The sequence below is a fragment of the Bombina bombina genome, chromosome 3 (genome assembly GCF_027579735.1).
Source record: "Bombina bombina isolate aBomBom1 chromosome 3, aBomBom1.pri, whole genome shotgun sequence".
In the NCBI taxonomy this organism is placed as follows: Eukaryota; Metazoa; Chordata; class Amphibia; order Anura; family Bombinatoridae; genus Bombina; species Bombina bombina.
This window is the reverse complement of record NC_069501.1, coordinates 98,221,674-98,247,529: the sequence shown is the minus strand read 5'-3', so window position 1 is coordinate 98,247,529 and position 25,856 is coordinate 98,221,674. Positions and strand designations below refer to the sequence as shown.

Sequence of the window (25,856 nt, the reverse complement as noted above, 5' to 3'; positions counted from 1 at the left end):
CTGTGTGTGCAGGTGACTATTACTGTGCATAATTATTAGGCAACTTAACAAAAAACAAATATATACCCATTTCAATTATTTATTTTTACCAGTGAAACCAATATAACATCTCAACATTCACAAATATACATTTCTGACATTCAAAAACAAAACAAAAACAAATCAGTGACCAATATAGCCACCTTTCTTTGCAAGGACACTCAAAAGCCTGTCATCCATGGATTCTGTCAGTGTTTTGATCTGTTCACCATCAACATTGCATACAGCAGCAACCACAGCTTTCCAGACACTGTTAAGAGAGGTGTACTGTTTTCCCTCCTTGTAAATCTCACATTTGATGATGGACCACAGGTTCTCAATGGGGTTCAGATCAGGTGAACAAGGAGGCCATGTCATTAGATTTTCTTCTTTTATACCCTTTCTTGCCAGCCATGCTGTGGAGTACTTGGACGCGTGCGATGGAGCATTGTCCTGCATGAAAATCATGTTTTTCTTGAAGGATGCAGACTTCTTCCTGTACCACTGCTTGAAGAAGGTGTCTACCAGAAACTGGCAGTAGGACTGGGAGTTGAGCTTGACTCCATCCTCAACCCGAAAAGGCCCCACAAGCTCATCTTTGATGATACCAGCCCAAACCAGTACTCCACCTCCACCTTTCTGGTGTCTGAGTCGGACTGGAGCTCTCTGCCCTTTACCAATCCAGCCACGGGCCCATCCATCTGGCCCATCAAGACTCACTCTCATTTCATCAGTCCATAAAACCTTAGAAAAATCAGTCTTGAGATATTTCTTGGCCCAGTCTTGACATTTCAGCTTGTGTGTCTTGTTCAGTGGTAGTCGTCTTTCAGCCTTTCTTACCTTGGCCATGTCTCTGAGTATTGCACACCTTGTGTTTTTGGGCACTCCAGTGATGTTGCAGCTCTGAAATATGGCCAAACTGGTGGCAAGTGGCATCTTGGCAGCTGCACGCTTGACTTTTCTCAGTTCATGGGCAGTTATTTTGCGCCTTGGTTTTTCCACACGCTTCTTGCGACCCTGTTGACTATTTTAAATGAAACGCTTGATTGTTCGATGATCACGCTTCAGAAGCTTTGCAATTTTAAGAGTGCTGCATCCCTCTGCAAGATATCTCACTATTTTTGACTTTTCTGAGCCTGTCAAGTCCTTCTTTTGACCCATTTTGCCAAAGGAAAGGAAGTTGCCTAATAATTATGCACACCTGATATAGGGTGTTGATGTCATTAGACCACACCCCTTCTCATTACAGAGATGCACGTCACCTAATATGCTTAATTGGTAGTAGGCTTTCGAGCCTATACAGCTTGGAGTAAGACAACATGCATAAAGAGGATGATGTGGTCAAAATACTCATTTGCCTAATAATTCTGCACTCCCTGTACAAACAAATAAACCATCTGTAATTTTTAAATGTTCTTTGAAATTGTTTGATAGCAATAGACAAATAGTCAATATATGTAAATAAAACCTGTATGTTTAAACAATTTTTGGGGGAATATTTTAATCTAAACATTTTAATCATATTCACTTAAAAGGGCATTTAAATATATGTTTTTTTATTTTGTGTAAAAATTGTGCTGTTTCATTCTCTCTAGGTGGAAAAAAACAAAACTTGTAACAAGCAAATACTTCAAATCATATAACTTATCTAGGCAATTTGAAGCATTTTGAAGACTTAGGCTACCGATTTTTGGCCTCTCTAGGGAACAAAGGACAGAGTACAATTTTAACACAAAACCAAGAGGTGTTTAATGCCAATTTAAAAGGCATTTAAAGGACTGGAGCCTTTTATTAAAGAAAATGACAAATAAATATCTATTTTGATCATCTAAATAATCCCCTTTTTTATTCAGTGAATAAAGTGGACAATTCTGATTCTATAATCAGACAGTGAATACACATTTTGACCTAGTTCCTGTGCTGTAATGAAGCCGCTAGATTTCTCAGAGCAGCTCCATGTTAGCAACCTGATCAGACTCCCAATGCTACTATTTAGTGACATACATACATGTGGATCACAAACTAATAAAGTCACTTTAACCAGCCGCCAGGGAGATTCTAACTTAGACACCTATGCAGGCTTGTATTGAACTCAAGGCTTTGTAATCAGCCATTTCAATTTATTTCATAAGATAAAATGCAGGACATGGAATTCTTTTGGATTTTTTTCTTATAAAGGGATTAAGCTCTTGGTGCAAAAAGATCTGGAATTATTCTGCTAAGTGCAAGAACAAAGCATTGAAAAGCCTTTTAATAATATTGACAAGAAGATTTTGAAGACCTTAGATCACTTAGGAAATTTCAGCTGCAGCTTTGCCTTGATCTCAGATGGAATTGCTATAAGTATCCAGACCTTTCAGCAAGGCCAGATGTGTTGAAAGTCATTATGTTGGGCAATCCATAAAACAATAAAACAAGTATCAGCAACAGAAATCACACACAGATGATCCTATACAGCCACAGGTTAAAATGATAAGAGTGTGTACCTTTTATCTCATTGTTTTTGTTATACAATCTGATAGATCACCATAAAGAGCCCATAAAAATGCCATCAACACAGCACCATACCCTAATGCATTCTCCCTTAGCTATATTTGAACCATTATAACACTGAGTCAATTTTATTTGGATAATGATTCAGGGACAATAACTTTTTATATATACAGGGAGTGCAGAATTATTAGGCAAGTTGTATTTTTGAGGATTCATTTTATTATTGAACAACAACCATGTTCTCAATGAACCCAAAAAACTCATTAATATCAAAGCTGAATAGTTTTGGAAGTAGTTTTTAGTTTGTTTTTAGTTATAGCTATTTTAGGGGGATATCTGTGTGTGCAGGTGACTATTACTGTGCATAATTATTAGGCAACTTAACAAAAAACAAATATATACCCATTTCAATTATTTCTTTTTACCAGTGAAACCAATATAACATCTCAACATTCACAAATATACATTTCTGACATTCAAAAACAAAACAAAAACAAATCAGTGACCAATATAGCCACCTTTCTTTGCAAGGACACTCAAAAGCCTGCCATCCATGGATTCTGTCAGTGTTTTGATCTGTTCACCATCAACATTGTGTGCAGCAGCAACCAGAGCATCCCAGACACTGTTCAGAGACGTGTACTGTTTTCCCTCCTTGTAAATCTCATATTTGATGATGGACCACAGGTTCTCAATGGGGTTCAGATCAGGTGAACAAGGAGGCCATGTCATTAGATTTTCTTCTTTTATACCCTTTCTTGCCAGCCACGCTGTGGAGTACTTGGACGCGTGTGATGGAGCATTGTCCTGCATGAAAATCATGTTTTTCTTGAAGGATGCAGACTTCTTCCTGTACCACTGCTTGAAGAAGGTGTCTTCCAGAAACTGGCAGTAGGACTGGGAGTTGAGCTTGACTCCATCCTCAACCCGAAAAGGCCCCACAAAGCTCATCTTTAATGATACCAGCCCAAACCAGTACTCCACCTCCACCTTGCTGGCGTCTGAGTCGGACTGGAGCTCTCTGCCCTTTACCAATCCAGCCACGGGCCCATCCATCTGGCCCATCAAGACTCACTCTCATTTCATCAGTCCATAAAACCTTAGAAAAATCAGTCTTGAGATATTTCTTGGCCCAGTCTTGACATTTCAGCTTGTGTGTCTTGTTCAGTGATAGTCGTCTTTCAGCCTTTCTTACCTTGGCCATGTCTCTGAGTATTGCACACCTTGTGCTTTTGGGCACTCCAGTGATGTTGCAGCTCTGAAATATGGCCAAACTGGTGGCAAGTGGCATCTTGGCAGCTGCACGCTTGACTTTTCTCAGTTCATTGGCAGTTATTTTGCGCCTTGGTTTTTCCACACGCTTCTTGCGACCCTGTTGACTATTTTGAATGAAACGCTTGATTGTTCGATGATCACGCTTCAGAAGCTTTGCAATTTTAAGAGTGCTGCATCCCTCTGCAAGATATCTCACTATTTTTGACTTTTCTGAGCCTGTCAAGTCCTTCTTTTGACCCATTTTGCCAAAGGAAAGGAAGTTGCCTAATAATTATGCACACCTGATATAGGGTGTTGATGTCATTAGACCACACCCCTTCTCATTACAGAGATGCACATCACCTAATATGCTTAATTGGTAGTAGGCTTTCGAGCCTATACAGCTTGGAGTAAGACAACATGCATAAAGAGGATGATGTGGTCAAAATACTAATTTGCCTAATAATTCTGCACTCCCTGTATTTTTCAACTACAGTTGCATATATTTTTTTGTTTTTACTTCTAGAAAATTCTTTCAGTGCATTAAAGAACAACAATGATTAATAAGATAAACTTTACCCCAAGTAGAAGATGGACATGAAATTGGTTCTCAATAATTTGGGTAAGGTAGGTAAATACGTAATCTGTTTCATAACTTGAGGTTTTTAAAGGTGCATACCAACCGAGCTTGATAAGTGGTCTATAATTGTTTAGTATTGTTTGTCATTGAGAGAGCTTCAGAAATTCTAGTAAATTCAGTTTATAATGTCACGGAAAAGATAAAATCACCATAAAAAAAATAAGCTACAACATTACCAAGATAAATGTATTTTCACTTCGGTAATGTTGTGGTAGATACTGCTGCCCAGCAGCAAAAACAGTAGTGAAGGAACGCTGCATTAACAGTGGATCTCAAAGATGGCAGCAATTAACTCCTTAGCTGATACACTAACCTTGATCCCTAACCTTAAAGGGACACTCAGGTCAAATTAAATTTTCATGATTCAGATAGAGCAGCAATTTTAAACAACTTTCCAATTTACTTTCATTAAAAAAAATGTGCACAGTTGTTTATATTTACACTTTTTGAGTCACCAGCTCCTACTGAGCATGTGCAAGAACTCACAGACTATACGTATATGCATTTGTGATTGGCTGATTGCTATCACATGGTACAGGGGGAGTGGAAATAGACATAACTTTGAAAATTGTTAGAAAAAAATCTACTACTCATTTAAAATTCAGAGTAAATGCTATTGCATTGTCTTGTTATTTTGCATTTATTGATTATGCAAATCTACTATGTTTACTGGTCCTTTAACTCTAAGCTTATTCATAACCAAACCTTAAAAGTAATTCTAAAACCAAAGAATAAGCTTAAGATTTAGATATTTTTCTAAATGCAGCATTATTTACCTCACAAGGAGTGAGGCAGCAACAGCATCCATCAGGGCCGCCACTAGAAATTTTGGGGCTCCTGACTTAACCATTGATCAGCCCCCCCCCCCCTTGACATGTGCAATTTTTGACCAAGTGACTAAAACGTATATGCACTTTATTCTTAAGTGTCTATTTAAACTTGGAAATGTTGTAAAGGTAGTAACATACACACACAGACACACTCATACACTGAAACACACGCACTCACACATAAGGATTCACATATAGACACTATAGCAGACACGCAAAGAAACTCACTCAGACACAGACACCCAGACACTCAGCACTTGTTTACATTGACCTGACAAGTAATGAGGTAAACTATAGTTTTGTTAAAAAAAGGAGATTTAGAAAAAAAAATATGGAGTTCTGATTATCTTTTTGTAAAGGAAGATGCCAACTAAATGATGACAACAGCATGCAGTGACTGAAAGGAAGGGCCCTGAACTGCCTAAACAATAATGTAAAGGTTAAATGGTGAATATAGTGTACAAATGTTCCCATATGTCAGCTGTACTTATGGATTTTGAAAATGCTGTACTCTATATGGTCTTGGTGGAATCATAAGCTGTGGTACACATACCATTAGATCTGGTTAAATGCAGGGTTTAGGTTTGTTGGTATGTATTTCAAAATATAGAGGCCGATTTACCAAATGTCTGTCGGACCTGATCCGACAGTGCGGATCAGGTCCGACAGACATCGATGAATGCGGAGAGCAATACGCTCTCCGTATTCAGCATTGTGGTGCAACGTCAACCCCTGCAGACCAGGCCGCCAGCAGGGAGGTGTCAATCAACCCGATCGTACTTGATCGGGTTGAATTGTGGCGATTCCTGTCCACCTGCTCTTTAGACTGCTGCTCCATAACATGTGTTTCTGGCGAGTCTGAAGACTCGCCAGAAACACAGGCCCTCAAGCTCCAGCCGGAGATTGATAAATGGGCCTCTAAGTCAGCTGTAGTGTAAACTGAACAGTTTTAAGCTAACCTGTCTCATTTCAAACACTGAGCAATCTTAGTCTGAGAGTATAACATTTTATGCATATGTAAAAATCTTAGATAAAATGCCTCCTTGCATCTGGAAAGTCCTTGCATAAAGGGGCAGTAAACTGGAATATATATATATATATATATATATATATATATATATATATATATATATATATATATATATATATATATATATATATATATATATATATATATATATATATATAAAATGCATACCTGCCAAAAGGGCACCTACCATTTGTGTATTGAGGAGGAAACATTTCTTCATGGTTTTAAATATAGAATTTCTACAGCATTGTCAAATAATCATAAATACACTGCTGCTAAAAAAAATGTTTTTATGGACCCCTGGCCCCACCATACAACTACTACCACACTGACGTTACAATCCAAAATTGCACAAAGAAATACAAAACATTTGCTAAGTAAGTCCTACCTCCTCTGCAAATGAAAGTGATCTGCTGTCAGGCACACACTGTACAAACAAAGTGCCAAGTCTGTCTCACACTGTGCATAGTGGTTTAGTGCACACTCAGAAATCCTCTCAAATGCTAATACTTTACTCCGTGTAATAACATTTGCCATGCTCAATTAGCACTCTGCTGTATTTTTTTTTTTTTAGTTCTTGCCTCATGGGGCCCCCCTGGCCCATTGGGCCCCTGACAGGAGTCACCCCTGTCACCCCCTGATGGCGGCCCTTGCATCCATTACCTGCAGTTATCACTGCACAAGCAAATGCTCTGCAGACCTTTTTATGGTTAAGATACAAAGGGGTTCTTTTCAGATTAAAGGGCCATTGGTTATATTTATATCACTTAGATTGAACATAGGGGCTCACACGAGCCTCTATTCAAATCAATGCACATTTATTCACGCTACAGTGATCACCTAGCAATTTAAACACAGGGCCCAATGATCTAAAGGTCTCTAAGCTGGCGAGATTATTTAAGAATGCTCACCAGTACTTCTATTTCCCTGGTGGAATTATCTAAAGACAATTTGCCATACCTTTGGCACCTGTGCTTGTTATACACAATTTTTCTTTCTTTTAAAGGTAGATAACTATCAAGACCGTTTTCCTTGCTTCCCCATTGTTTACAGTAATCTTCATTATATTCATGTTTTTTTTTTTTTTAGAAATTATTTTCTTCTGGATAACGATGGATGGATACAAACCTTGAAATTTGGCTAAAAAACTGACAGCTTCTAATATAAATTTGTTGGTTTTCAGACACAAGTGACTCTGCAGACACAAACAAAACCTGGCGGGTATTCACATAAGCAACAACAAAAATCAGCCTGCATATTGACAGAAGAATGCATGAATAATTATAACAAAGGATAATGTGTCATCCAAATAAAAGAAGTAATTATGTCATTAAATATTAAAAAAAAAAAACACAATAAAAAAAACATAACAATAAAAATACTGCTGTTTGTCTAAGCCCAAATACTGTATTTAAAAAAATAAATTGCTGGCCACTCTATCTATCTATCTATCTATCTATCTATCTATCTATCTATCTATCTATCTATCTATCTATCTATCTTGTTAAAGGGACATTCTACACCAGACTGAATAGATAATCCCTTTATTACCCATTCCCCAGTTTTGCATAACTAACACAGTTATATTAATCCATTTTTACTTCTGTGATTACCTTGTATCTAAGCCTCTGCAGACTGCCCCCTTATTTCAGTTCTTTTGACAGACTTTTTAGCCAATCAGTGCTGACTCCTAAGTAACTTAATGGGCGTCAGCACAATGTTATCTATATGGCATACATGAATTAACGCCCTCTAGTTGTGAAAAAAAGTGAAAATGCATTCAGATAAGAGGCGTCCTTCAAGGGCTAAGAAATTAGCATATGAGCCTACCTAGGTTTAGCTTTCAACTAAGAATACCAAGAGAACAAAGCAAAATTGATGATAAAAGTAAATTGGAAAGTTGTTTAAAATTGAATGCCCTCAAAATAGTATTATTAGGTATTTGGTGAGATGATGACACCCAAGACTTTTATTATTATTTTTATTTTTTTTTCCCTGGGAAGGGGGCCCTGAAGGGGGCCCTGGGTACCAAGAGGGTTAAAAGAAGAGAGGAGGGGGAGGGACACTGTGAATTATAACAGTGGAGCTGTGCCTCCAGATCAATATTGGATTCTGTTTATTTTTGTTTGAGACATGTCATGTAATTGTTCATTTTTCTTGTTACCTCACTCCCTTACCAAAATAAAATAAAAAGATTGATAAAAAAACAATTGAGTGCCCTATCTGAATCATGAACGTTTGACTAGACTGTCCCTTTAATATTTATATAAATATTTTTTAACAGATAGTGTTTATATGAGTATAACAATATATATTTTAATGTATTTATGTCCTGTTCGGTGCACATTTTTTTAACCCTTTACGCAAGGTTTTCAGTCGCACTAAGCCAAAAAGAGTGTAAAATGCGATTGTGCTTACACATTTCCATTTACTTTTAATATGAGTACTAGCTAATGCAGATATTTCAATATCGCTCATGCTAACGTTAGCGCATTAGATGGCTTCTAAATTTAATTTTGAAAAATGTAAAAAAAAATAAAATGATATATATATTGTAACAAAAATACCCCTCTCCTTGAGATTTTGTTCCGCGAATAGCTTTACCATACAGTCTTCACAGGATAAAAGTACTCTACACACACTGGATTTAGATACAAAAGTCGTGGCCTGTTAATTCAGACAATTTGCAGGAATACAGTTTTAGCATAAACAAAATAAATCCTTGTACAATAGTGCTTGCTAATCAAAATAAAGCATTTCTGACTAAAGTTGTGTGGCTTTTCCACACAGCAGCACATTACAGATTTAAAAACTTACAGGCCTAGAACATCTAGACAGCAACACAGCCTCAGCATATATTCTGTCTTTCACATACAGGTTCTAACTAGCAGCCTCAGCAAACAACATTTAACTTAATTAGCCGTAGCTTAGAAAACCTTACGCCTAGATTTAGAGTTTTGTAGGTAAAGACCCGCGTAGCTAACGCAGCTTTTTTTCCCAACGTACCCTTAAGACAATGCTGGTATTTAGAGTTGTCTGAAGGGCTGCGTTAGGCTCTAAAAAGGGTGCGTTGAGCCTAATTTACCACCACTTCAACTCTCAATACCAGCGTTGCTTACCATAGCGGTAAGCTGGCAAAACGTGCTCATGCACGATTCCCCCATAGGAAACAATGGGGCAGTTTGGGATGAAAAAAACCTAACACCTGCAAAAAAGCAGCGTTAAGATTCCAATGCAGACCCATTGTTTCCTATGGGGAAACACTCTCTAAGTCTGCACCTAACACCCTAACATGTACCCCGAGTCTAAACACCCCTAACCTTACACTTATTAACCCCTAATCTGCCGCCCCCACTATCGCTGACACCTGCATTATACAATTAACCCCTAATCTGCCGCTCCGTACACCGCCGCAACCTACATTATCCCTATGTACCCCTAATCTGCTTCCCCTAACATCGCCAACACCTACATAATATTTATTAACCCCTAATCTGCCGCCCCAACGTGTCCGCCACCTAACTACACTTATTAAGCCCTAATCTGCCGACCGGACCTCGCCGCTACTCTAATAAATGTAGTAACCCCTAAAGCTAAGTCTAACCCTAACCCTAACACCCCGCTAAGTTAAAAATATTAGGGATTAAAAATATTTCTTATAGTGGCGGCGATGTGGGGGGACCTCGGTTTAGGGGTACATAGGTAGTTTATGGGTGTTAGTTAAGAGCTTTATAAACCGGCGTTAGCCCATAAAGCTCTTAACTACTGACTTTTTTTTGCGGCTGGAGTCTTGTCGGTAGAGGGTCTACTGCTCACTTCAGCCAAGACTCTAAATACCGGCGTTAGGAAGATCCCATTGAAAAGATAGGATGCACAATTGGCGTAAGGGGATCTGCGGTATGGAAAAGTCGTGGCTTGAAAGTGAGCGTTAGACCCTTTCCTGTCTGACTCTAAATACCAGCGGGCAGCCAAAAGCAGCGTTAGGACCCCTTAATGCTGCTTTTGAAGGCTAACGCAGAACTCTAAATCTAGGCGTTAGCTTGTAGGGAAAACCAGAACTAGATGCCTCAACAGCACACAATTAATAGCACATTTTCAATCCCACCAAGATTATTGTAGAATTTGCGTGGAAACATAGGGCCAAATTACAAGTGAGATGCAAATGGTGTTTTTGCGAGACAGTTTCATTTTGCTGATATTACAAGTGGAGCAGAATCGTGATTGCGATAACGCAATCGCCCTTTACGCTTCAATCCTTTCTGTGATCTCAAAGCTGTGGTTAACTTTTCTGACACAAAAAATTTGCACAAAACACTTCAAAAATACATGACAAAGTACAGTTACACTTATATTAACACTGTCTAGTAAAACATTTAAAATTAAATATTGCACAAAAAAGTCTCAAATATATGGGATGCAAATGGCTTAAACATTGAGAGACATACATATACATTGCTAAAGATGTATTTATATGTATGTATATATATATATATATATATATATATATGTGTGTTGTACATAAATATTTATGTATTTATATGTGTATATATGTATTTAAAGTCATATATACACATATAAAAACATTAATATATATATATATATATATATATATATATATATATATATATATATATATATATATGTACACACATATAGACATATATTCCATTAAGCAGATAAAAACATAATAAAACATATTTATGCAATATTCATATTTAACCCCTTAACGACCAAGGACGTACGCCACACGTCCTCAAAAAAAATACAGTTAATGACCGAGGACGTGTGGCGTACGTCCTTGGTCTGGAAAGCAGCTGGAAGCGTGCACGGGGCGGGAGCGGGTGGGAACCGCTACACTACAGAAAAACAAAGTTAAAAGTAAATAAAACTAAGACATTTTAAATATTTAAAATATAATCTAAGGGATCTGGAAGGGGTTGTAGGTTGGTCTTGGTGGGGGGGGGGGGGAAGCTACACTACAGAAAAGGGCTATTTTTTAAAAATAAAGGCAAATTTTTTGCAAAACTGGGTACTGGCAGACAGCTGCCAGTACCCAAGATGGCGCTCATTAAGGCAGAGGGCAAGGGTTAGAGAGCTGTTAGGTGGGGGAACAGTGAGGTTGGGGTCTAAGGGGGGATCATACACATCAGCATATGTAAATATGCTTTTTTTTTTTTTTTTTTTTAAAAAGGGCCAAATACCTTTTATTTTAGTACTGGCAGAGTTTCTGCCAGTACTTAAGATGGCGGGGACAATTGTGGGGTGGGGGAGGGAAGAGAGCTGTTTGGGAGGGATCAGGGGTCTGATGTTTCAGGTGGGAGGCTGAGCTCTACACTAAAGATAAAATTAACCCTGCAAGCTCCCTACAAGCTACACAATTAACCCCTTCACTGCTAGCCATAATACACGAGTGATGCGCAGCGGCATTTAGAGGCCTTCTAATTACCAAAAAGCAATGCCAAAGCCATATATGTCTGCTATTTCTGAACAAAGGGGATCCCAGAGAAGCATTTACAACCATTTGTGCCATAATTGCACAAGCTGTTTGTAAATAATTTCAGTGAGAAACCTAAAATTGAGAAAAATTTTACTTTTTTTTTAATTTGATCGCATTTGGTGGTGAAATGGTGGCATAAAATATACCAAAATTGGCCTAGATCAATACTTGGGGTTGTCTACTACACTACACTAAAGCTAAAACTATCCCAAAAAGCTCCCTACATGCTCCCTAATTAACCCCTTCACTGCTGGGCATAATACATGTGTGGTGCGCAGTGGCATTTAGCGGCCTTCTAATTACCAAAAAGCAACGCCAAAGTCATATATGTCTGCTATTTCTGAACAAAGGGGATCCCAGAGAAGAATTTACAACCATTTATGCCATAATTGCACAAGCTGTTTGTAAATAATTTAAGTTAGAAACCAAAAGTTTGTGAAAAAATTTGTGAAAAGTGAACGATTTTTTGTATTTGATTGCATTTGGCGGTGAAATGGTGGCATGAAATATACCAAAATGGGCCTAGATCAATACTTTGGGTTGTCTACTAAAAAAAATATATACATGTCAATTGATATTGAGAGATTCCTGAAAGATATCAGTGTTCTAATGTAACTATCGCTAATTTTGAAAAGAAATGGTTTGGAAATAGCAAAGTGCTACTTGTATTTATGGCCCTATAGTTTACAAAAAAAGCAAAGAACATGTAAACATTGGGTATTTCTAAAATCAGGACAAAATTTAGAAACTATTTAGCATGGGTGTTTTTTTGTGGTTGTAGATGTGTTACAGATTTTGGGGGTCAAAGTTAGAAAAAGTGTGTTTTTTTCCATTTTTTCCTCATATTTTATAATTTTTTATAGTAAATTATAAGATATGATGAAAATAATGGTATCTTTAGAAAGTCCATTTAATGGCGAGAAAAACGGTATATAATATGTGTGGGTACAGTAAATGAGTAAGAGGAAAATTACAGCTAAACACAAACACCTCAAAAATCTAAAAATAGCCTTGGTCCCAAACGGACAGAAAATGGAAAAGTGCTGTGGTCATTAAGGGGTTAATAAAGATTCTAACTATGTATTTACTGTAAATATTTCCCATTTGCTAATGCGAATATGCTATGTTTGCGCGATAGGTGTTTGTTTTTTCAACATTTTTTTTCCATTGACTTCTTTGGGGAATGCAAAAAGGCGATGGAGTTTGCCTGATCTCAGGTGTTAGGGTTTTTTCAACTTTTTTTTCTCCATCGAGCTCTATGCGGGAATACATGCACGCGCACGCAAAAATTTAAGTTAGGATTTTCACGCTATTCAGGTTAACGATAGCGCAAAATACCTTTTTTTTTTTGGAACTTGTAATATGAACGCAACCTGACACATCCTTTCAAAAATGAAAATCCAAGCGGACGCAAAAAAAACAAATACCGCGCCACTTGTAATCTAGTCCATAGATTCCATTATAAACAATCCCTATAAATTCACCCTATTATGTAATAACACTTGAACAGAAAAACTGAAATGTGTCTACCTCTTGCAGGAACACAGCCAGGGACGTCAGCTTTGGAAATCCTGTCTGTATCACAAACTACAGATTATATTACCTCCTACCCTGTGCTTCCATAAATCAAGTGAATAGCTTCAAGAACAGCTGTATAATCATCTATTATTTATAGCTGTTTAGAGTTAGAGAGGCTTTATGTTTTTTGACATTGTGTGTTGTAAAACACCTGAGGAGCAGACTGTACCAATTTAAAATGGTTTTATTTATACCATACAAATAAGGCACCAAGGAAGTTAATACAGAGGCAGTTTTGGAAGTTAAATAGATTTCCATTCAATATCGTTGCTTCTAAAATTGGACTTTCCAGCCGAAATAACTGGAGTATTGTAGGTACAATGATATGTCCACTTAAGGGGTGCGATTTATCAAGCTCCGTATGGAGCCCTTCAGGCTCGCCTGAAACAGAAATTATGAAGCAGCGGTCTAAAGACTTATCCGGCTGCTTTGAGGCCGCGGACAGAAATCAACCCGATCGAATACGATCAGGTTGATTGACATCCCCTGCTAGCGGCCGCGAATCTGCAGGGGGCAACATTGCACCAGCACTTTAGAAGAACTGCTGGTACAATGATAAATGCCGACATCGTATGCTGTCGCCATTTATCGATGTGCAGCGGATATGATACGCTACATTGTATCATGTCCGCTCGCACCATGATAAATATACCCCTACAGGTCAACTTGCTGTTTGAGCATTTAATTTAATACTTCTGCATTAAGACGTTGTCAACATCTTATTTTTGAGAAAGACAAAGTCACTGTTGTTTCTGATTGCTTGACTACCTTCAGAATTCTCACACCAGTTAATCACTCCCATATAGGCTCTGGATTGGTTGTGTAAAGGGGAAAGAAAAGTCAAAATTAAATTTTAAACAACTTTCCAATTTATTCTATTAAGATATTTGCTTCATTCTCTTGGTATACTTTGTTAAAAAGCATACCAAGGTAGGCTCTGGAACAGCCCAGCACTACTGAAAACTAGCTGTTTATTGGTGGCTGTTCACAAAGGCCTCTTGTTTTTGGCTCACTATATGTGTTCATTTCCCAGTAGTGCATTGATATTCTTTCAACAAATGATACCAACAGAATAAAGCTATTTTTTTATCATATATGTTATGGAAAGTTGTTTACAATGGTATGATCTTCCTGAAGAAATGTATTTCATGTAATTCAGTAATATGCATGTTTGAGAGGAGGAACTGATTTTTTCCATATTCACTTAGTTTATGATACCTAACATCACCACCAGTTTTTTAAAGGGGCACTTAAATTTGATAAGGAATATATATGACAACTGATATCACATGACGATTTCTAGATAAAAAAAGAAAGCTATTTTATCTCAAACTTTCCCAAGCAGCCATATCTCATTGCAGAAGGGCTGAAAACATCCAATCGTAATGCTTGTCCTGGGTTTGGCAAGGGAGCATTCACCTGGCACATAATTTCTTTTACTCCTCAATTCAATAAATTTATCCCAAAAATGTATGCCATTTTTTGCTTTTTTAAGCATCTTTTCCCCACTTTTATATTTTATTATCTTGTATCATAAGATTGATTTTGTTGTCATTGACAGCCATTCATTCTTTTTTCTGTTTTTGTTTATTGGTAAATTTCAATTATTGTAAAAACAGAATTTATGTTTACCTGATAAATTACTTTCTCCAACGGTGTGTCCGGTCCATGGCGTCATCCTTACTTGTGGGATATTCTCTTCCCCAACAGGAAATGGCAAAGAGCCCAGCAAAGCTGGTCACATGATCCCTCCTAGGCTCCGCCTTCCCCAGTCATTCGACCGACGTAAAGGAGGAATATTTGCATAGGAGAAATCATATGATACCGTGGTGACTGTAGTTAAAGAAAATAAATTATCAGACCTGATTAAAAAACCAGGGCGGGCCGTGGACCGGACACACCGTTGGAGAAAGAAATTTATCAGGTAAACATAAATTCTGTTTTCTCCAACATAGGTGTGTCCGGTCCACGGCGTCATCCTTACTTGTGGGAACCAATACCAAAGCTTTAGGACACGGATGAAGGGAGGGAGCAAATCAGGTCACCTAGATGGAAGGCACCACGGCTTGCAAAACCTTTCTCCCAAAAAATAGCCTCAGAAGAAGCAAAAGTATCAAATTTGTAAAATTTAGTAAAAGTGTGCAGTGAAGACCAAGTCGCTGCCTTACATATCTGATCAACAGAAGCCTCGTTCTTGAAGGCCCATGTGGAAGCCACAGCCCTAGTGGAATGAGCTGTGATTCTTTCAGGAGGCTGCCGTCCGGCAGTCTCGTAAGCCAATCTGATGATGCTTTTAAGCCAAAAGGAGAGAGAGGTAGAAGTTGCTTTTTGACCTCTCCTTTTACCAGAATAAACAACAAACAAGGAAGATGTTTGTCTAAAATCCTTTGTAGCATCTAGATAGAATTTTAAAGCACGAACTACATCCAAATTGTGCAACAAACGTTCCTTCTTTGAAACTGGATTCGGACACAAAGAAGGCACGACTATCTCCTGGTTAATGTTTTTGTTAGAAACAACTTTCGGAAGAAAACCAGGTTTAGTACGCAAAACCACCTTATCTGCATGGAACACCAGATAAGGAGGAGAACACTGCAGAGCAGATAATTCTGAAACTCTTCTAGCAGAAGAAATTGCAACCAAAAACAAAACTTTCCAAGATAATAACTTAATATCAACGGAATGTAAGGGTTCAAACGGAACCCCCTGAAGAACTGAAAGAACTAAATTGAGACTCCAAGGAGGAGTCAAAGGTTTGTAAACAGGCTTGATTCTAACCAGAGCCTGAACAAAGGCTTGAACATCTGGCACAGCTGCCAGCTTTTTGTGAAGTAACACAGATAAAGCAGAAATCTGTCCCTTCAAAGAACTTGCAGATAATCCTTTCTCCAAACCTTCTTGAAGAAAGGATAGAATCTTAGGAATTTTTATCTTGTCCCAAGGGAATCCTTTAGATTCACACCAACAGATATATTTTTTCCATATTTTGTGGTAGATTTTTCTAGTTACAGGCTTTCTGGCCTGAACAAGAGTATCAATGACAGAATCCGAGAACCCTCGCTTTGATAAGATCAAGCGTTCAATCTCCAGGCAGTCAGTTGGAGTGAGACCAGATTCGGATGTTCGAACGGACCTTGAACAAGAAGGTCCCGTCTCAAAGGTAGCTTCCATGGTGGAGCCGATGACATATTCACCAGGTCTGCATACCAAGTCCTGCGTGGCCACGCAGGAGCTATCAAGATCACCGATGCCCTCTCCTGATTGATCCTGGCTACCAGCCTGGGGATGAGAGGAAACGGCGGGAATACATAAGCCAAGGTGCTACTAGTGCATCTACTAGAGTCGCCTTGGGATCCCTGGATCTGGACCCGTAGCAAGGAACCTTGAAGTTCTGACGAGAGGCCATCAGATCCATGTCTGGAATGCCCCACAACTGAGTAATTTGGGCAAAGATTTCCGGATGGAGTTCCCACTCCCCCGGATGAAATGTCTGACGACTCAGAAAATCCGCTTCCCAATTTTCCACTCCTGGGATGTGGATTGCAGACAAGTGGCAGGAGTGAGTCTCCGCCCATTGAATGATTTTGGTCACTTCTTCCATCGCCAGGGAACTCCTTGTTCCCCCCTGATGGTTGATGTACGCAACAGTCGTCATGTTGTCTGATTGAAACCGTATGAATTTGGCCTTTGCTAGCTGAGGCCAAGCCTTGAGAGCATTGAATATCGCTCTCAGTTCCAGAATATTTATCGGGAGAAGAGATTCTTCCCGAGACCAAAGACCCTGAGCTTTCAGGGGTCCCCAGACCGCGCCCCAGCCCACCAGACTGGCGTCGGTCGTGACAATGACCCACTCTGGTCTGCGGAAGCTCATCCCCTGTGACAGGTTGTCCAGGGACAGCCACCAACGGAGTGAATCTCTGGTCCTCTGATCTACTTGTATCGTCGGAGACAAGTCTGTATAATCCCCATTCCACTGACTGAGCATGCACAGTTGTAATGGTCTTAGATGAATTCGCGCAAAAGGAACTATGTCCATTGCCGCTACCATCAAACCTATTACTTCCATCAGAATGTCGTCCAAGTAAGGTACTACTGCAATGCCCCTTGGTCTTAGCACCGCTAGAAGGGACCCTAGTACCTTTGTGAAAATTCTTGGAGCAGTGGCTAATCCGAACGGAAGTGCCACAAACTGGTAATGCTTGTCCAGAAATGCGAACCTTAGGAACCGATGATGTTCCTTGTGGATAGGAATATGTAGATACGCATCCTTTAAATCCACCGTGGTCATGAATTGACCTTCCTGGATGGAAGGAAGAATTGTTCGAATGGTTTCCATTTTGAACGATGGAACCTTGAGAAACTTGTTTAGGATCTTGAGATCTAAGATTGGTCTGAATGTTCCCTCTTTTTTGGGAACCACGAACAGATTGGAGTAGAACCCCATCCCTTGTTCTCCTAATGGAACAGGATGAATCACTCCCATTTTTAACAGGTCTTCTACACAATGTAAGAATGCCTGTTTTTTTATGTGGTCTGAAGACAATTGAGACCTGTGGAACCTCCCCCTTGGGGGAAGCCCCTTGAATTCCAGAAGATAACCTTGGGAGACTATTTCTAGCGCCCAAGGATCCAGAACATCTCTTGCCCAAGCCTGAGCGAAGAGAGAGAGTCTGCCCCCCACCAGATCCGGTCCCGGATCGGGGGCCAACATCTCATGCTGTCTTGGTAGCAGTGGCAGGTTTCTTGGCCTGCTTTCCTTTGTTCCAGCCTTGCATTGGCCTCCAGGCTGGCTTGGCTTGAGAAGTATTACCCTCTTGCTTAGAGGACGTAGCACTTGGGGCTGGTCCGTTTCTGCGAAAGGGACGAAAATTAGGTTTATTTTTGGCCTTGAAAGGCCTATCCTGAGGAAGGGCGTAGCCCTTGCCCCCAGTGATATCAGAAATAATCTCTTTCAAGTCAGGGCCAAACAGCGTTTTCCCCTTGAAAGGAATGTTAAGCAATTTGTTCTTGGAAGACGCATCCGCTGACCAAGATTTTAGCCAAAGCGCTCTGCGCGCCACAATAGCAAACCCAGAATTTTTCGCCGCTAATCTAGCCAATTGCAAAGTGGCGTCTAGGGTGAAAGAGTTAGCCAATTTGAGAGCATGAATTCTGTCCAAAATCTCCTCATAAGAAGAATCTTTATTGAGCGCCTTTTCTAGTTCATCGAACCAGAAACACGCTGCTGTAGTGACAGGAACAATGCATGAAATTGGTTGTAGAAGGTAACCTTGCTGAACAAACATCTTTTTAAGCAAACCCTCTAATTTTTTATCCATAGGATCTTTGAAAGCACAACTATCTTCTATAGGTATAGTGGTGCGTTTGTTTAGAGTAGAAACCGCCCCCTCGACCTTGGGGACTGTCTGCCATAAGTCCTTTCTGGGGTCGACCATAGGAAACAATTTCTTAAATATAGGGGGAGGGACGAAAGGTATGCCGGGCCTTTCCCATTTTTTATTTACAATGTCCGCCACCCGCTTGGGTATAGGAAAAGCTTCGGGGGGCCCCGGGACCTCTAGGAACTTGTCCATTTTACATAATTTCTCTGGAATGACTAAATTCTCACAATCATCCAGAGTAGATAACACCTCCTTAAGCAGGGCGCGGAGATGTTCCAATTTAAATTTAAATGTAATCACATCAGGTTCAGCTTGTTGAGAAATTTTCCCTGAATCTGAAATTTCTCCCTCAGACAAAACCTCCCTGGCCCCCTCAGACTGGTGTAGGGGCACTTCAGAACCAATATCATCAGCGTCCTCATGCTCTTCAGTATTTTCTAAAACAGAGCAGTCGCGCTTTCGCTGATAAGTGGGCATTTTGGCTAAAATGTTTTTGATAGAATTATCCATTACAGCCGTTAATTGTTGCATAGTAAGGAGTATTGGCGCACTAGATGTACTAGGGGCCTCCTGTGTGGGCAAGACTGGTGTAGACGAAGGAGGGGATGATGCAGTACCATGCTTACTCCCCTCACTTGAGGAATCATCTTGGGCATCATTTTCTCTAAATTTTGTGTCACATAAATCACATCTATTTAAATGAGAAGGAACCTTGGCTTCCCCACATACAGAACACAGTCTATCTGGTAGTTCAGACATGTTAAACAGGCATAAACTTGATAACAAAGTACAAAAAACGTTTTAAAATAAAACCGTTACTGTCACTTTAAATTTTAAACTGAACACACTTTATTACTGCAAATGTGAAAAAGTATGAAGGAATTGTTCAAAATTCACCAAAATTTCACCACAGTGTCTTAAAGCCTTAAAAGTATTGCACACCAAATTTGAAAGCTTTAACTCTTAAAATAACGGAACCGGAGCCGTTTTTATATTTAACCCCTTTACAGTCCCTGGTATCTGCTTTGCTGAGACCCAACCAAGCCCAAAGGGGAATACGATACCAAATGACGCCTTCAGAAAGTCTTTTCTGTGTATCAGAGCTCCTCACACATGCATCTGCATGTCATGCTTCCCAAAAACAAGTGCGCAATAGAGGCGCGAAAATGAGGCTCTGCCTATGATTAGGGAAAGCCCCTAGAGGATAAGGTGTCCAATACAGTGCCTGCCGGTTATTTTACATAATTCCCAAGAATAAAATAATTCCTCAAATCTATGAAAGTATTAAAATATGCTTATATATCAATCGTTTTAGCCCAGAAAATGTCTACAGTCTTAAAAGCCCTTGTGAAGCCCTTTTTTTCTTATGTAATAAAAAAAATGGCTTACCGGATCCCATAGGGAAAATGACAGCTTCCAGCATTACATCGTCTTGTTAGAAATGTGTCATACCTCAAGCAGCAAAAGTCTGCTCACTGTTTCCCCCAACTGAAGTTAATTCCTCTCAACAGTCCTGTGTGGAAACAGCCATCGATTTTAGTAACGCTTGCTAAAATCATTTTCCTCTTACAAACAGAAATCTTCATCACCTTTCTGTTTCAGAGTAAATAGTACATACCAGCACTATTTTAAAATAACAAACTCTTGATTGAATAATAAAAACTACAGTTAAACACCAAAAAACTCTAAGCCATCTCCGTGGAGATGTTGCCTGTACAACGGCAAAGAGAATGACTGGGGAAGGCGGAGCCTAGGAGGGATCATGTGACCAGCTTTGCTGGGCTCTTTGCCATTTCCTGTTGGGGAAGAGAATATCCCACAAGTAAGGATGACGCCGTGGACCGGACACACCTATGTTGGAGAAATAAAATGTTTTCCTACTACTACTTAAGTTTTTGTAAGGGTTAAAAAAAAGTTCTTTCAGAAACTAAGCAAAATTATATTTTGAAAATGTTGGGACATCATATGAAGACATTAAATAGTGATGCTGATTATCTAGACAAAGTTACAGAACACAATAACTGGTGCATTCAGAGATTGGTTCTGCTGACTCACACACTTTTGAGATTAGTAGTTGAAGGTCCTGGAATTTTACAGATCTGCTTTTTGTCTAGGAATTATAAATCCAAGGTAAATAACTCCAGACACAGTCATCCGGTGCACTCTGGCTTTCCCCTGTGTGTCTTTGCACGACCTTCAGCATACTAGGCACTTCACTAGTGTGCCACTGACATCCGTGTGCTAAGGAGTGGGCCTCTGCCACAAAGGCCAAATAATCCAGTATTAATCAATAACTCCTGCACATCCAGATATAGAAAAAGCCAGTGAACAAGGGTGGAGCTTAAGCCTGAAACGCGTATGGATGAGTTGCTCACCATTGACCAAGACATGCTAGATTTGTCTACAAACTTTTATGGGGTTCTCATGTTTTAATCTTTTTTTGAATAAAGAGCTTTTTATTGACTGAGTGTTTACCATTTTCTACATCTGGATTTGCAGGAATTATTGATTAATATAAGGTAATTAACTGACATAATTAAAACAGCAATGTTTTGGGAATTTACATTTACAGATGTCTCGAGCAGGTGAATTACACCATCATCAGAAGAAAGGGCTTTGTAAATATTAGTTGGAAATAATAAAATTCAGTCTTTAATGGTATGCAAATGAATTATGCATTACCAACAAATTAACATATATCTTACTACTTAGGTGACTATGTCTATGATTACTTAGAAGAATGTTTTGGAAAAAAAATACTACTGATGTAATCTGTAATGTATGAAACAGCTACCCAGATGTGGTTCTTGACCACAAAGCTAAATATCAAGAGAGCATGGGTAGTGGTGTTATTCTTCTGCTATCTATTCCTTCCTTTATTTACTTTAAGGCTTCTGTCTTCACTATCTTGACCTTTTATGGATTCTCTAAAATACCGATGAATACAATTAGTAAGTCAATGTATATACTCATACATTTATATAAGTATTAAGCAAAAATAAAATGACACTGTTACTAACCTTAAAGGCTTTTGTAGCAGACACAGCTTTAGGGTTCATAAGACCTTAGGCAAAATTCAAATATGAGGTCCAATATATTTAATTTTTATTACCAATTATTCGCCTAGATTACGAGTTCTGCGTTAGCCTTAAAAAGCAGCGTTAAGGGGTCCTAACGCTGCTTTTTAACGCCCGCTGGTATTACGAGTATGGCAGGTACAGGTGTACCGCTCACTTTTCTTCTGCAACTTTTCCCTACCACAAATCCCCTTACGTCAGTTGCGTATCCTATCTTTTTAATGGGATTTTGCTAACGCTGGTATTACAAGTCTTGGAAGAAGTGAGCGGTACAGCCTCTACCTCCAAGACTCCTATCGCATTTAAAAGTCAGTAGTTAAGAGTTTTATGGGCTAACGCCGGAACATAAAGCTCTTAACTAAAGTGCTACAAAGTACACTAACACCCATAAACTACATATTAACCCCTAAACTGAGGCCCCCCCACATCGCAAACACTATAATAAATATTTTTAACCCCTAATCTGCCGACTGGACATCGCCGCCACCTACATTATACCTATGAACCCCTAATCTGCTGCCCCTAAAATCGCCGACACCTACATTATATTTCTTAACCCCTAATCTGCCGCCCCAACGTCGCCGCCACCTACCTACACTTTTTAACCCCTAATCTGCGGACCGGACATCACCGCCACTATAATAAATGTATTAACTCCTAAACAGCCGCACTCCCGCCTCGCAAACACTATAGTAAATTTTATTAACCTTTAATCTGCCCCCCCCAACATCGCCGCCACCTACCTACAATTATTAACCCCTAATCTCCTGCCCCGTCGCCGCTACTATAATAAAGTTATTAAACCCTAAATAAATCTAAATAAAATTACTATAATTAAATAAATTAATCCTATTTAAAACTAAATACTTACCTATACAATAAACCCTAATATAGCTACAATATAACTAATAGTTACATTGTAGCTATTTTAGGATTAAATAGTTAACTATTAAATAGTTAATAACTATTTAATAGCTACCTAGTTAAAATAATTACAAAATTACCTGTAAATAAATCCTAACCTGTTACAAACACACCTAACACTACACTATCAATACATTAAATAAATTAAATACAATTATCTAAAATAAAATACAATTAAATAAACTAAACTATATTACAAAAAAACAAACACTAAATTACAAAAAATAAAACAATATTACAAGAAGTTTAATCTAATTACACCTAATCTAAGCCCCCTAATAAAATAAAAAAGCCCCCCAAAATAATAAAATTCCCTATCCTAAACTAAATTACAAAGTAATCAGCTCTTTTTTTGTGGGGCATTGCCCCAAAGTAATCAGCTCTTTTACCTGTAAAAAAAAACAAATACAATACCTCCCCAACATTACAACCCTCCACCCACACACCCCTACTCTAAAACCCACCCGATCCCCCCTTAAAAAAACCTAACACTACCCCATTGAAGATCACCCTACCTTGAGCCGTGTTCACCCAGCCAGGCACCGATGGAGCAGAAGAGGACATCCGGACTGGCAGAAGTCTTCATCCTATCCGGGCAGAAACTCTTGTGAGCTGCTGGTGCAATGCTGAATACGGAGAGCGTATTGCTCGCCGTATTCAGCGAGGTCTGGCGGACCTGATCTGCACTGTCGGATCAGGTCCGCCAGCCTTTCTTAAATAGGGGCCAGAGTGTCTAAAGAAGGGAAATAGATAAAGAAGAGTGGAAAGAGAAGGAGAGAGAGAAAGAGGAGACAGTGAAAAAGACAAGGGGGATAGAGAAGGGAGAGAGAAGTTGAGTGGAGATAATTGAGAGTGCAGGTAGAAAGCGTGACAAGAGAGATAGAGAGGAGGGAGAGAGGGAGAAAGGGGAGTGAAGCGAATTGAGGGAGAGATGGAGAAGGAAGTGAGTAGGAAGAGAGGGGGGGAGAGGCAGAGTGAAGAGAAAGAGGATGTAGGAGAGAAGGAGGAAAGATGGAAAGTAGAGTAGAAAGTGAAGAGAAAAGGGAGAGAAGAGGAAGACAGAGGGGAAGAGACAGGGAGAGAGAGGAGGGAGAGAGGAGGGAGAGACAAGAGAAAGAGAGGCATGAGGGAGGGGGCATAGAAGAGAGAGAAAGTAGACAAGAGGAAGAGAGCAGAGTGGGAGGGAGTGAGTCTAAGAAATGTTACTGCTGTCACCTCTGGTTGCATATGGGTTCAAATGCTGTGTTCTGCTGTGAGCTATGAGGAATGAGATTAAGTGCAGCCTCATGTCTACAATATCTTCATTGCTGCCAGTGTCCTACTGGCTCCTGATTATGCTGAGGTTGGCATCAAATGGAGGAACATGAGGAGCAGCCAGAGAAGTTGTGGTTGCGCCTAATAGGCTGAGAGGGTTAGAATATCTAGCTGTGCCAGGAGAAAGCTTGTGGACACGGCAGATATACTATCAAAAACTATTTAAGCCCCTGTGTGAGGCCCCATCATCGGAGAGGCCTTAGGCGGTTTAAAGGGACAGGAAAATGAAAATGTAACTTTCCTGATTCAGATAGACCATGCAATTTTAAACAACTTTCCAATTGAATTATATTATCTAATTTGCTTTGTTCTCTCTGTGTTTAAAAGCATACCTATGTATGCTCATTAACAGCAATACACTATTGGGAGCTAGCTGATGATTAGCGGTGACACATATATGCCTCTTGTCATTGGCTCAAAAAATGTGTCCAGATAGGTCAGAGTAGTGCATTGCCTCTTCTTTAACAAATGATTCAAAGAGAATGAAGCACATTTGATCAAATTTGAACATTTAGTAAAAACAGCACTTGTTGAAAACTCCTATTCTTCTTCAGATCATGATATGGCCAGCGATTGGCTTATATGTATGTATGCTTGCTCCTGATTGGTTCACTAGCTATATTCTCCTTTGCAAATGATGAACAAATAGTAAAAGAAGGAAATTTGCTTGAAAATAAAAATACTGGGACAAAACAAAGCATAGTATTTTTAAGCTGGAATGTTACTTTAAAAAACCTACATTGTGCAAGCAGTTTAAATGATCACCAAGTTCCCCAAGGAATATAGAGTTCTGGTTAGCAGTGCACTCTCAGTGGTTTAGTAATCTATCTTCTTCATCCTAGATTTTCCTCATATCTCCGTCAGTAATGAGACCCAGTACCTCCTTGATTGATGAGGAGCAATAGGCAGTTCAACGTTCTTGACACAGATAATTTGTTTTATTATTTCTAACTGTGGTTTCACTGCTGGTCGTCAACTATAAGAGATTCCTTCATATATTCCCGTCCAAATGCACTGCCAAATTTTTCCGATGTGAGAACAAGTTCTTGTACTAACACAAGTTTTTTTATACGCTTAATATTAATATATAATTTATAATATAATTTAGTATATTCTCTATGAGGCATTCATTTTCTGTTATTTATACAGCATTCTTCATATTCTGCAGCAAAAATAAAATGTTGCAACTTTACTATATATTATTTATTGTTCAGGTTATATAAATAACATATTTTGGCTTTTGGTGGAAGTTTTTTTTAAATTATTTTTATTATTTTTTATTATTATTATTTGGCTTTTAAAGCAGCATAGACAAAAAATAAAGGGGTTGGATTATTGCGCAATTAGCGCTTAGAAAATTAAACCGAGATTAGATCTCTGGTTAATTTTCTAAAAGTGCCCCAAATACCCTCAAAATAGAGGGCATTGTAGTTTTTTATTAAAAAAGTTGACTTTACATTGCAGTCTATGGGAACTGTGTGTTTTTATAGACCGCAATGTAAATATATATGTTTATGCTTATATACATATATATTTATGCATACAGCAATATATATATTGATATATATTTAAAAATGCTGCCCATCACTGTGCTACTTACCCCTTTCGCTGCATGAGGTTCTGATGCCGTTTCTGACGGCATCAGAACAAGGCTCCCTTAGAAACCTATGGAAGCGCGCTCTAATGAGTGAAATGCTTCCTCGCAATGCAAATGCGAGCTGGCATTAGCATTGTAATTTTATTGTGCACTTGTATTGCAAAGTGGAGCGCTAATATCACTTGAATGCAAGCGATGTTTAGCGCTCCACTTGTAATTTAGC

General features: G+C 39.0%; 1 protein-coding gene across 1 annotated transcript in view; it reads right to left on the bottom strand.

The window, feature by feature from the left end:
* The window catches only part of KCNJ6 (potassium inwardly rectifying channel subfamily J member 6), a 623,969-nt gene that overhangs the window by 467,457 nt on the left and 130,656 nt on the right, over window positions 1–25,856 (bottom strand). The gene's annotated exons all lie outside the window — the stretch shown is intronic.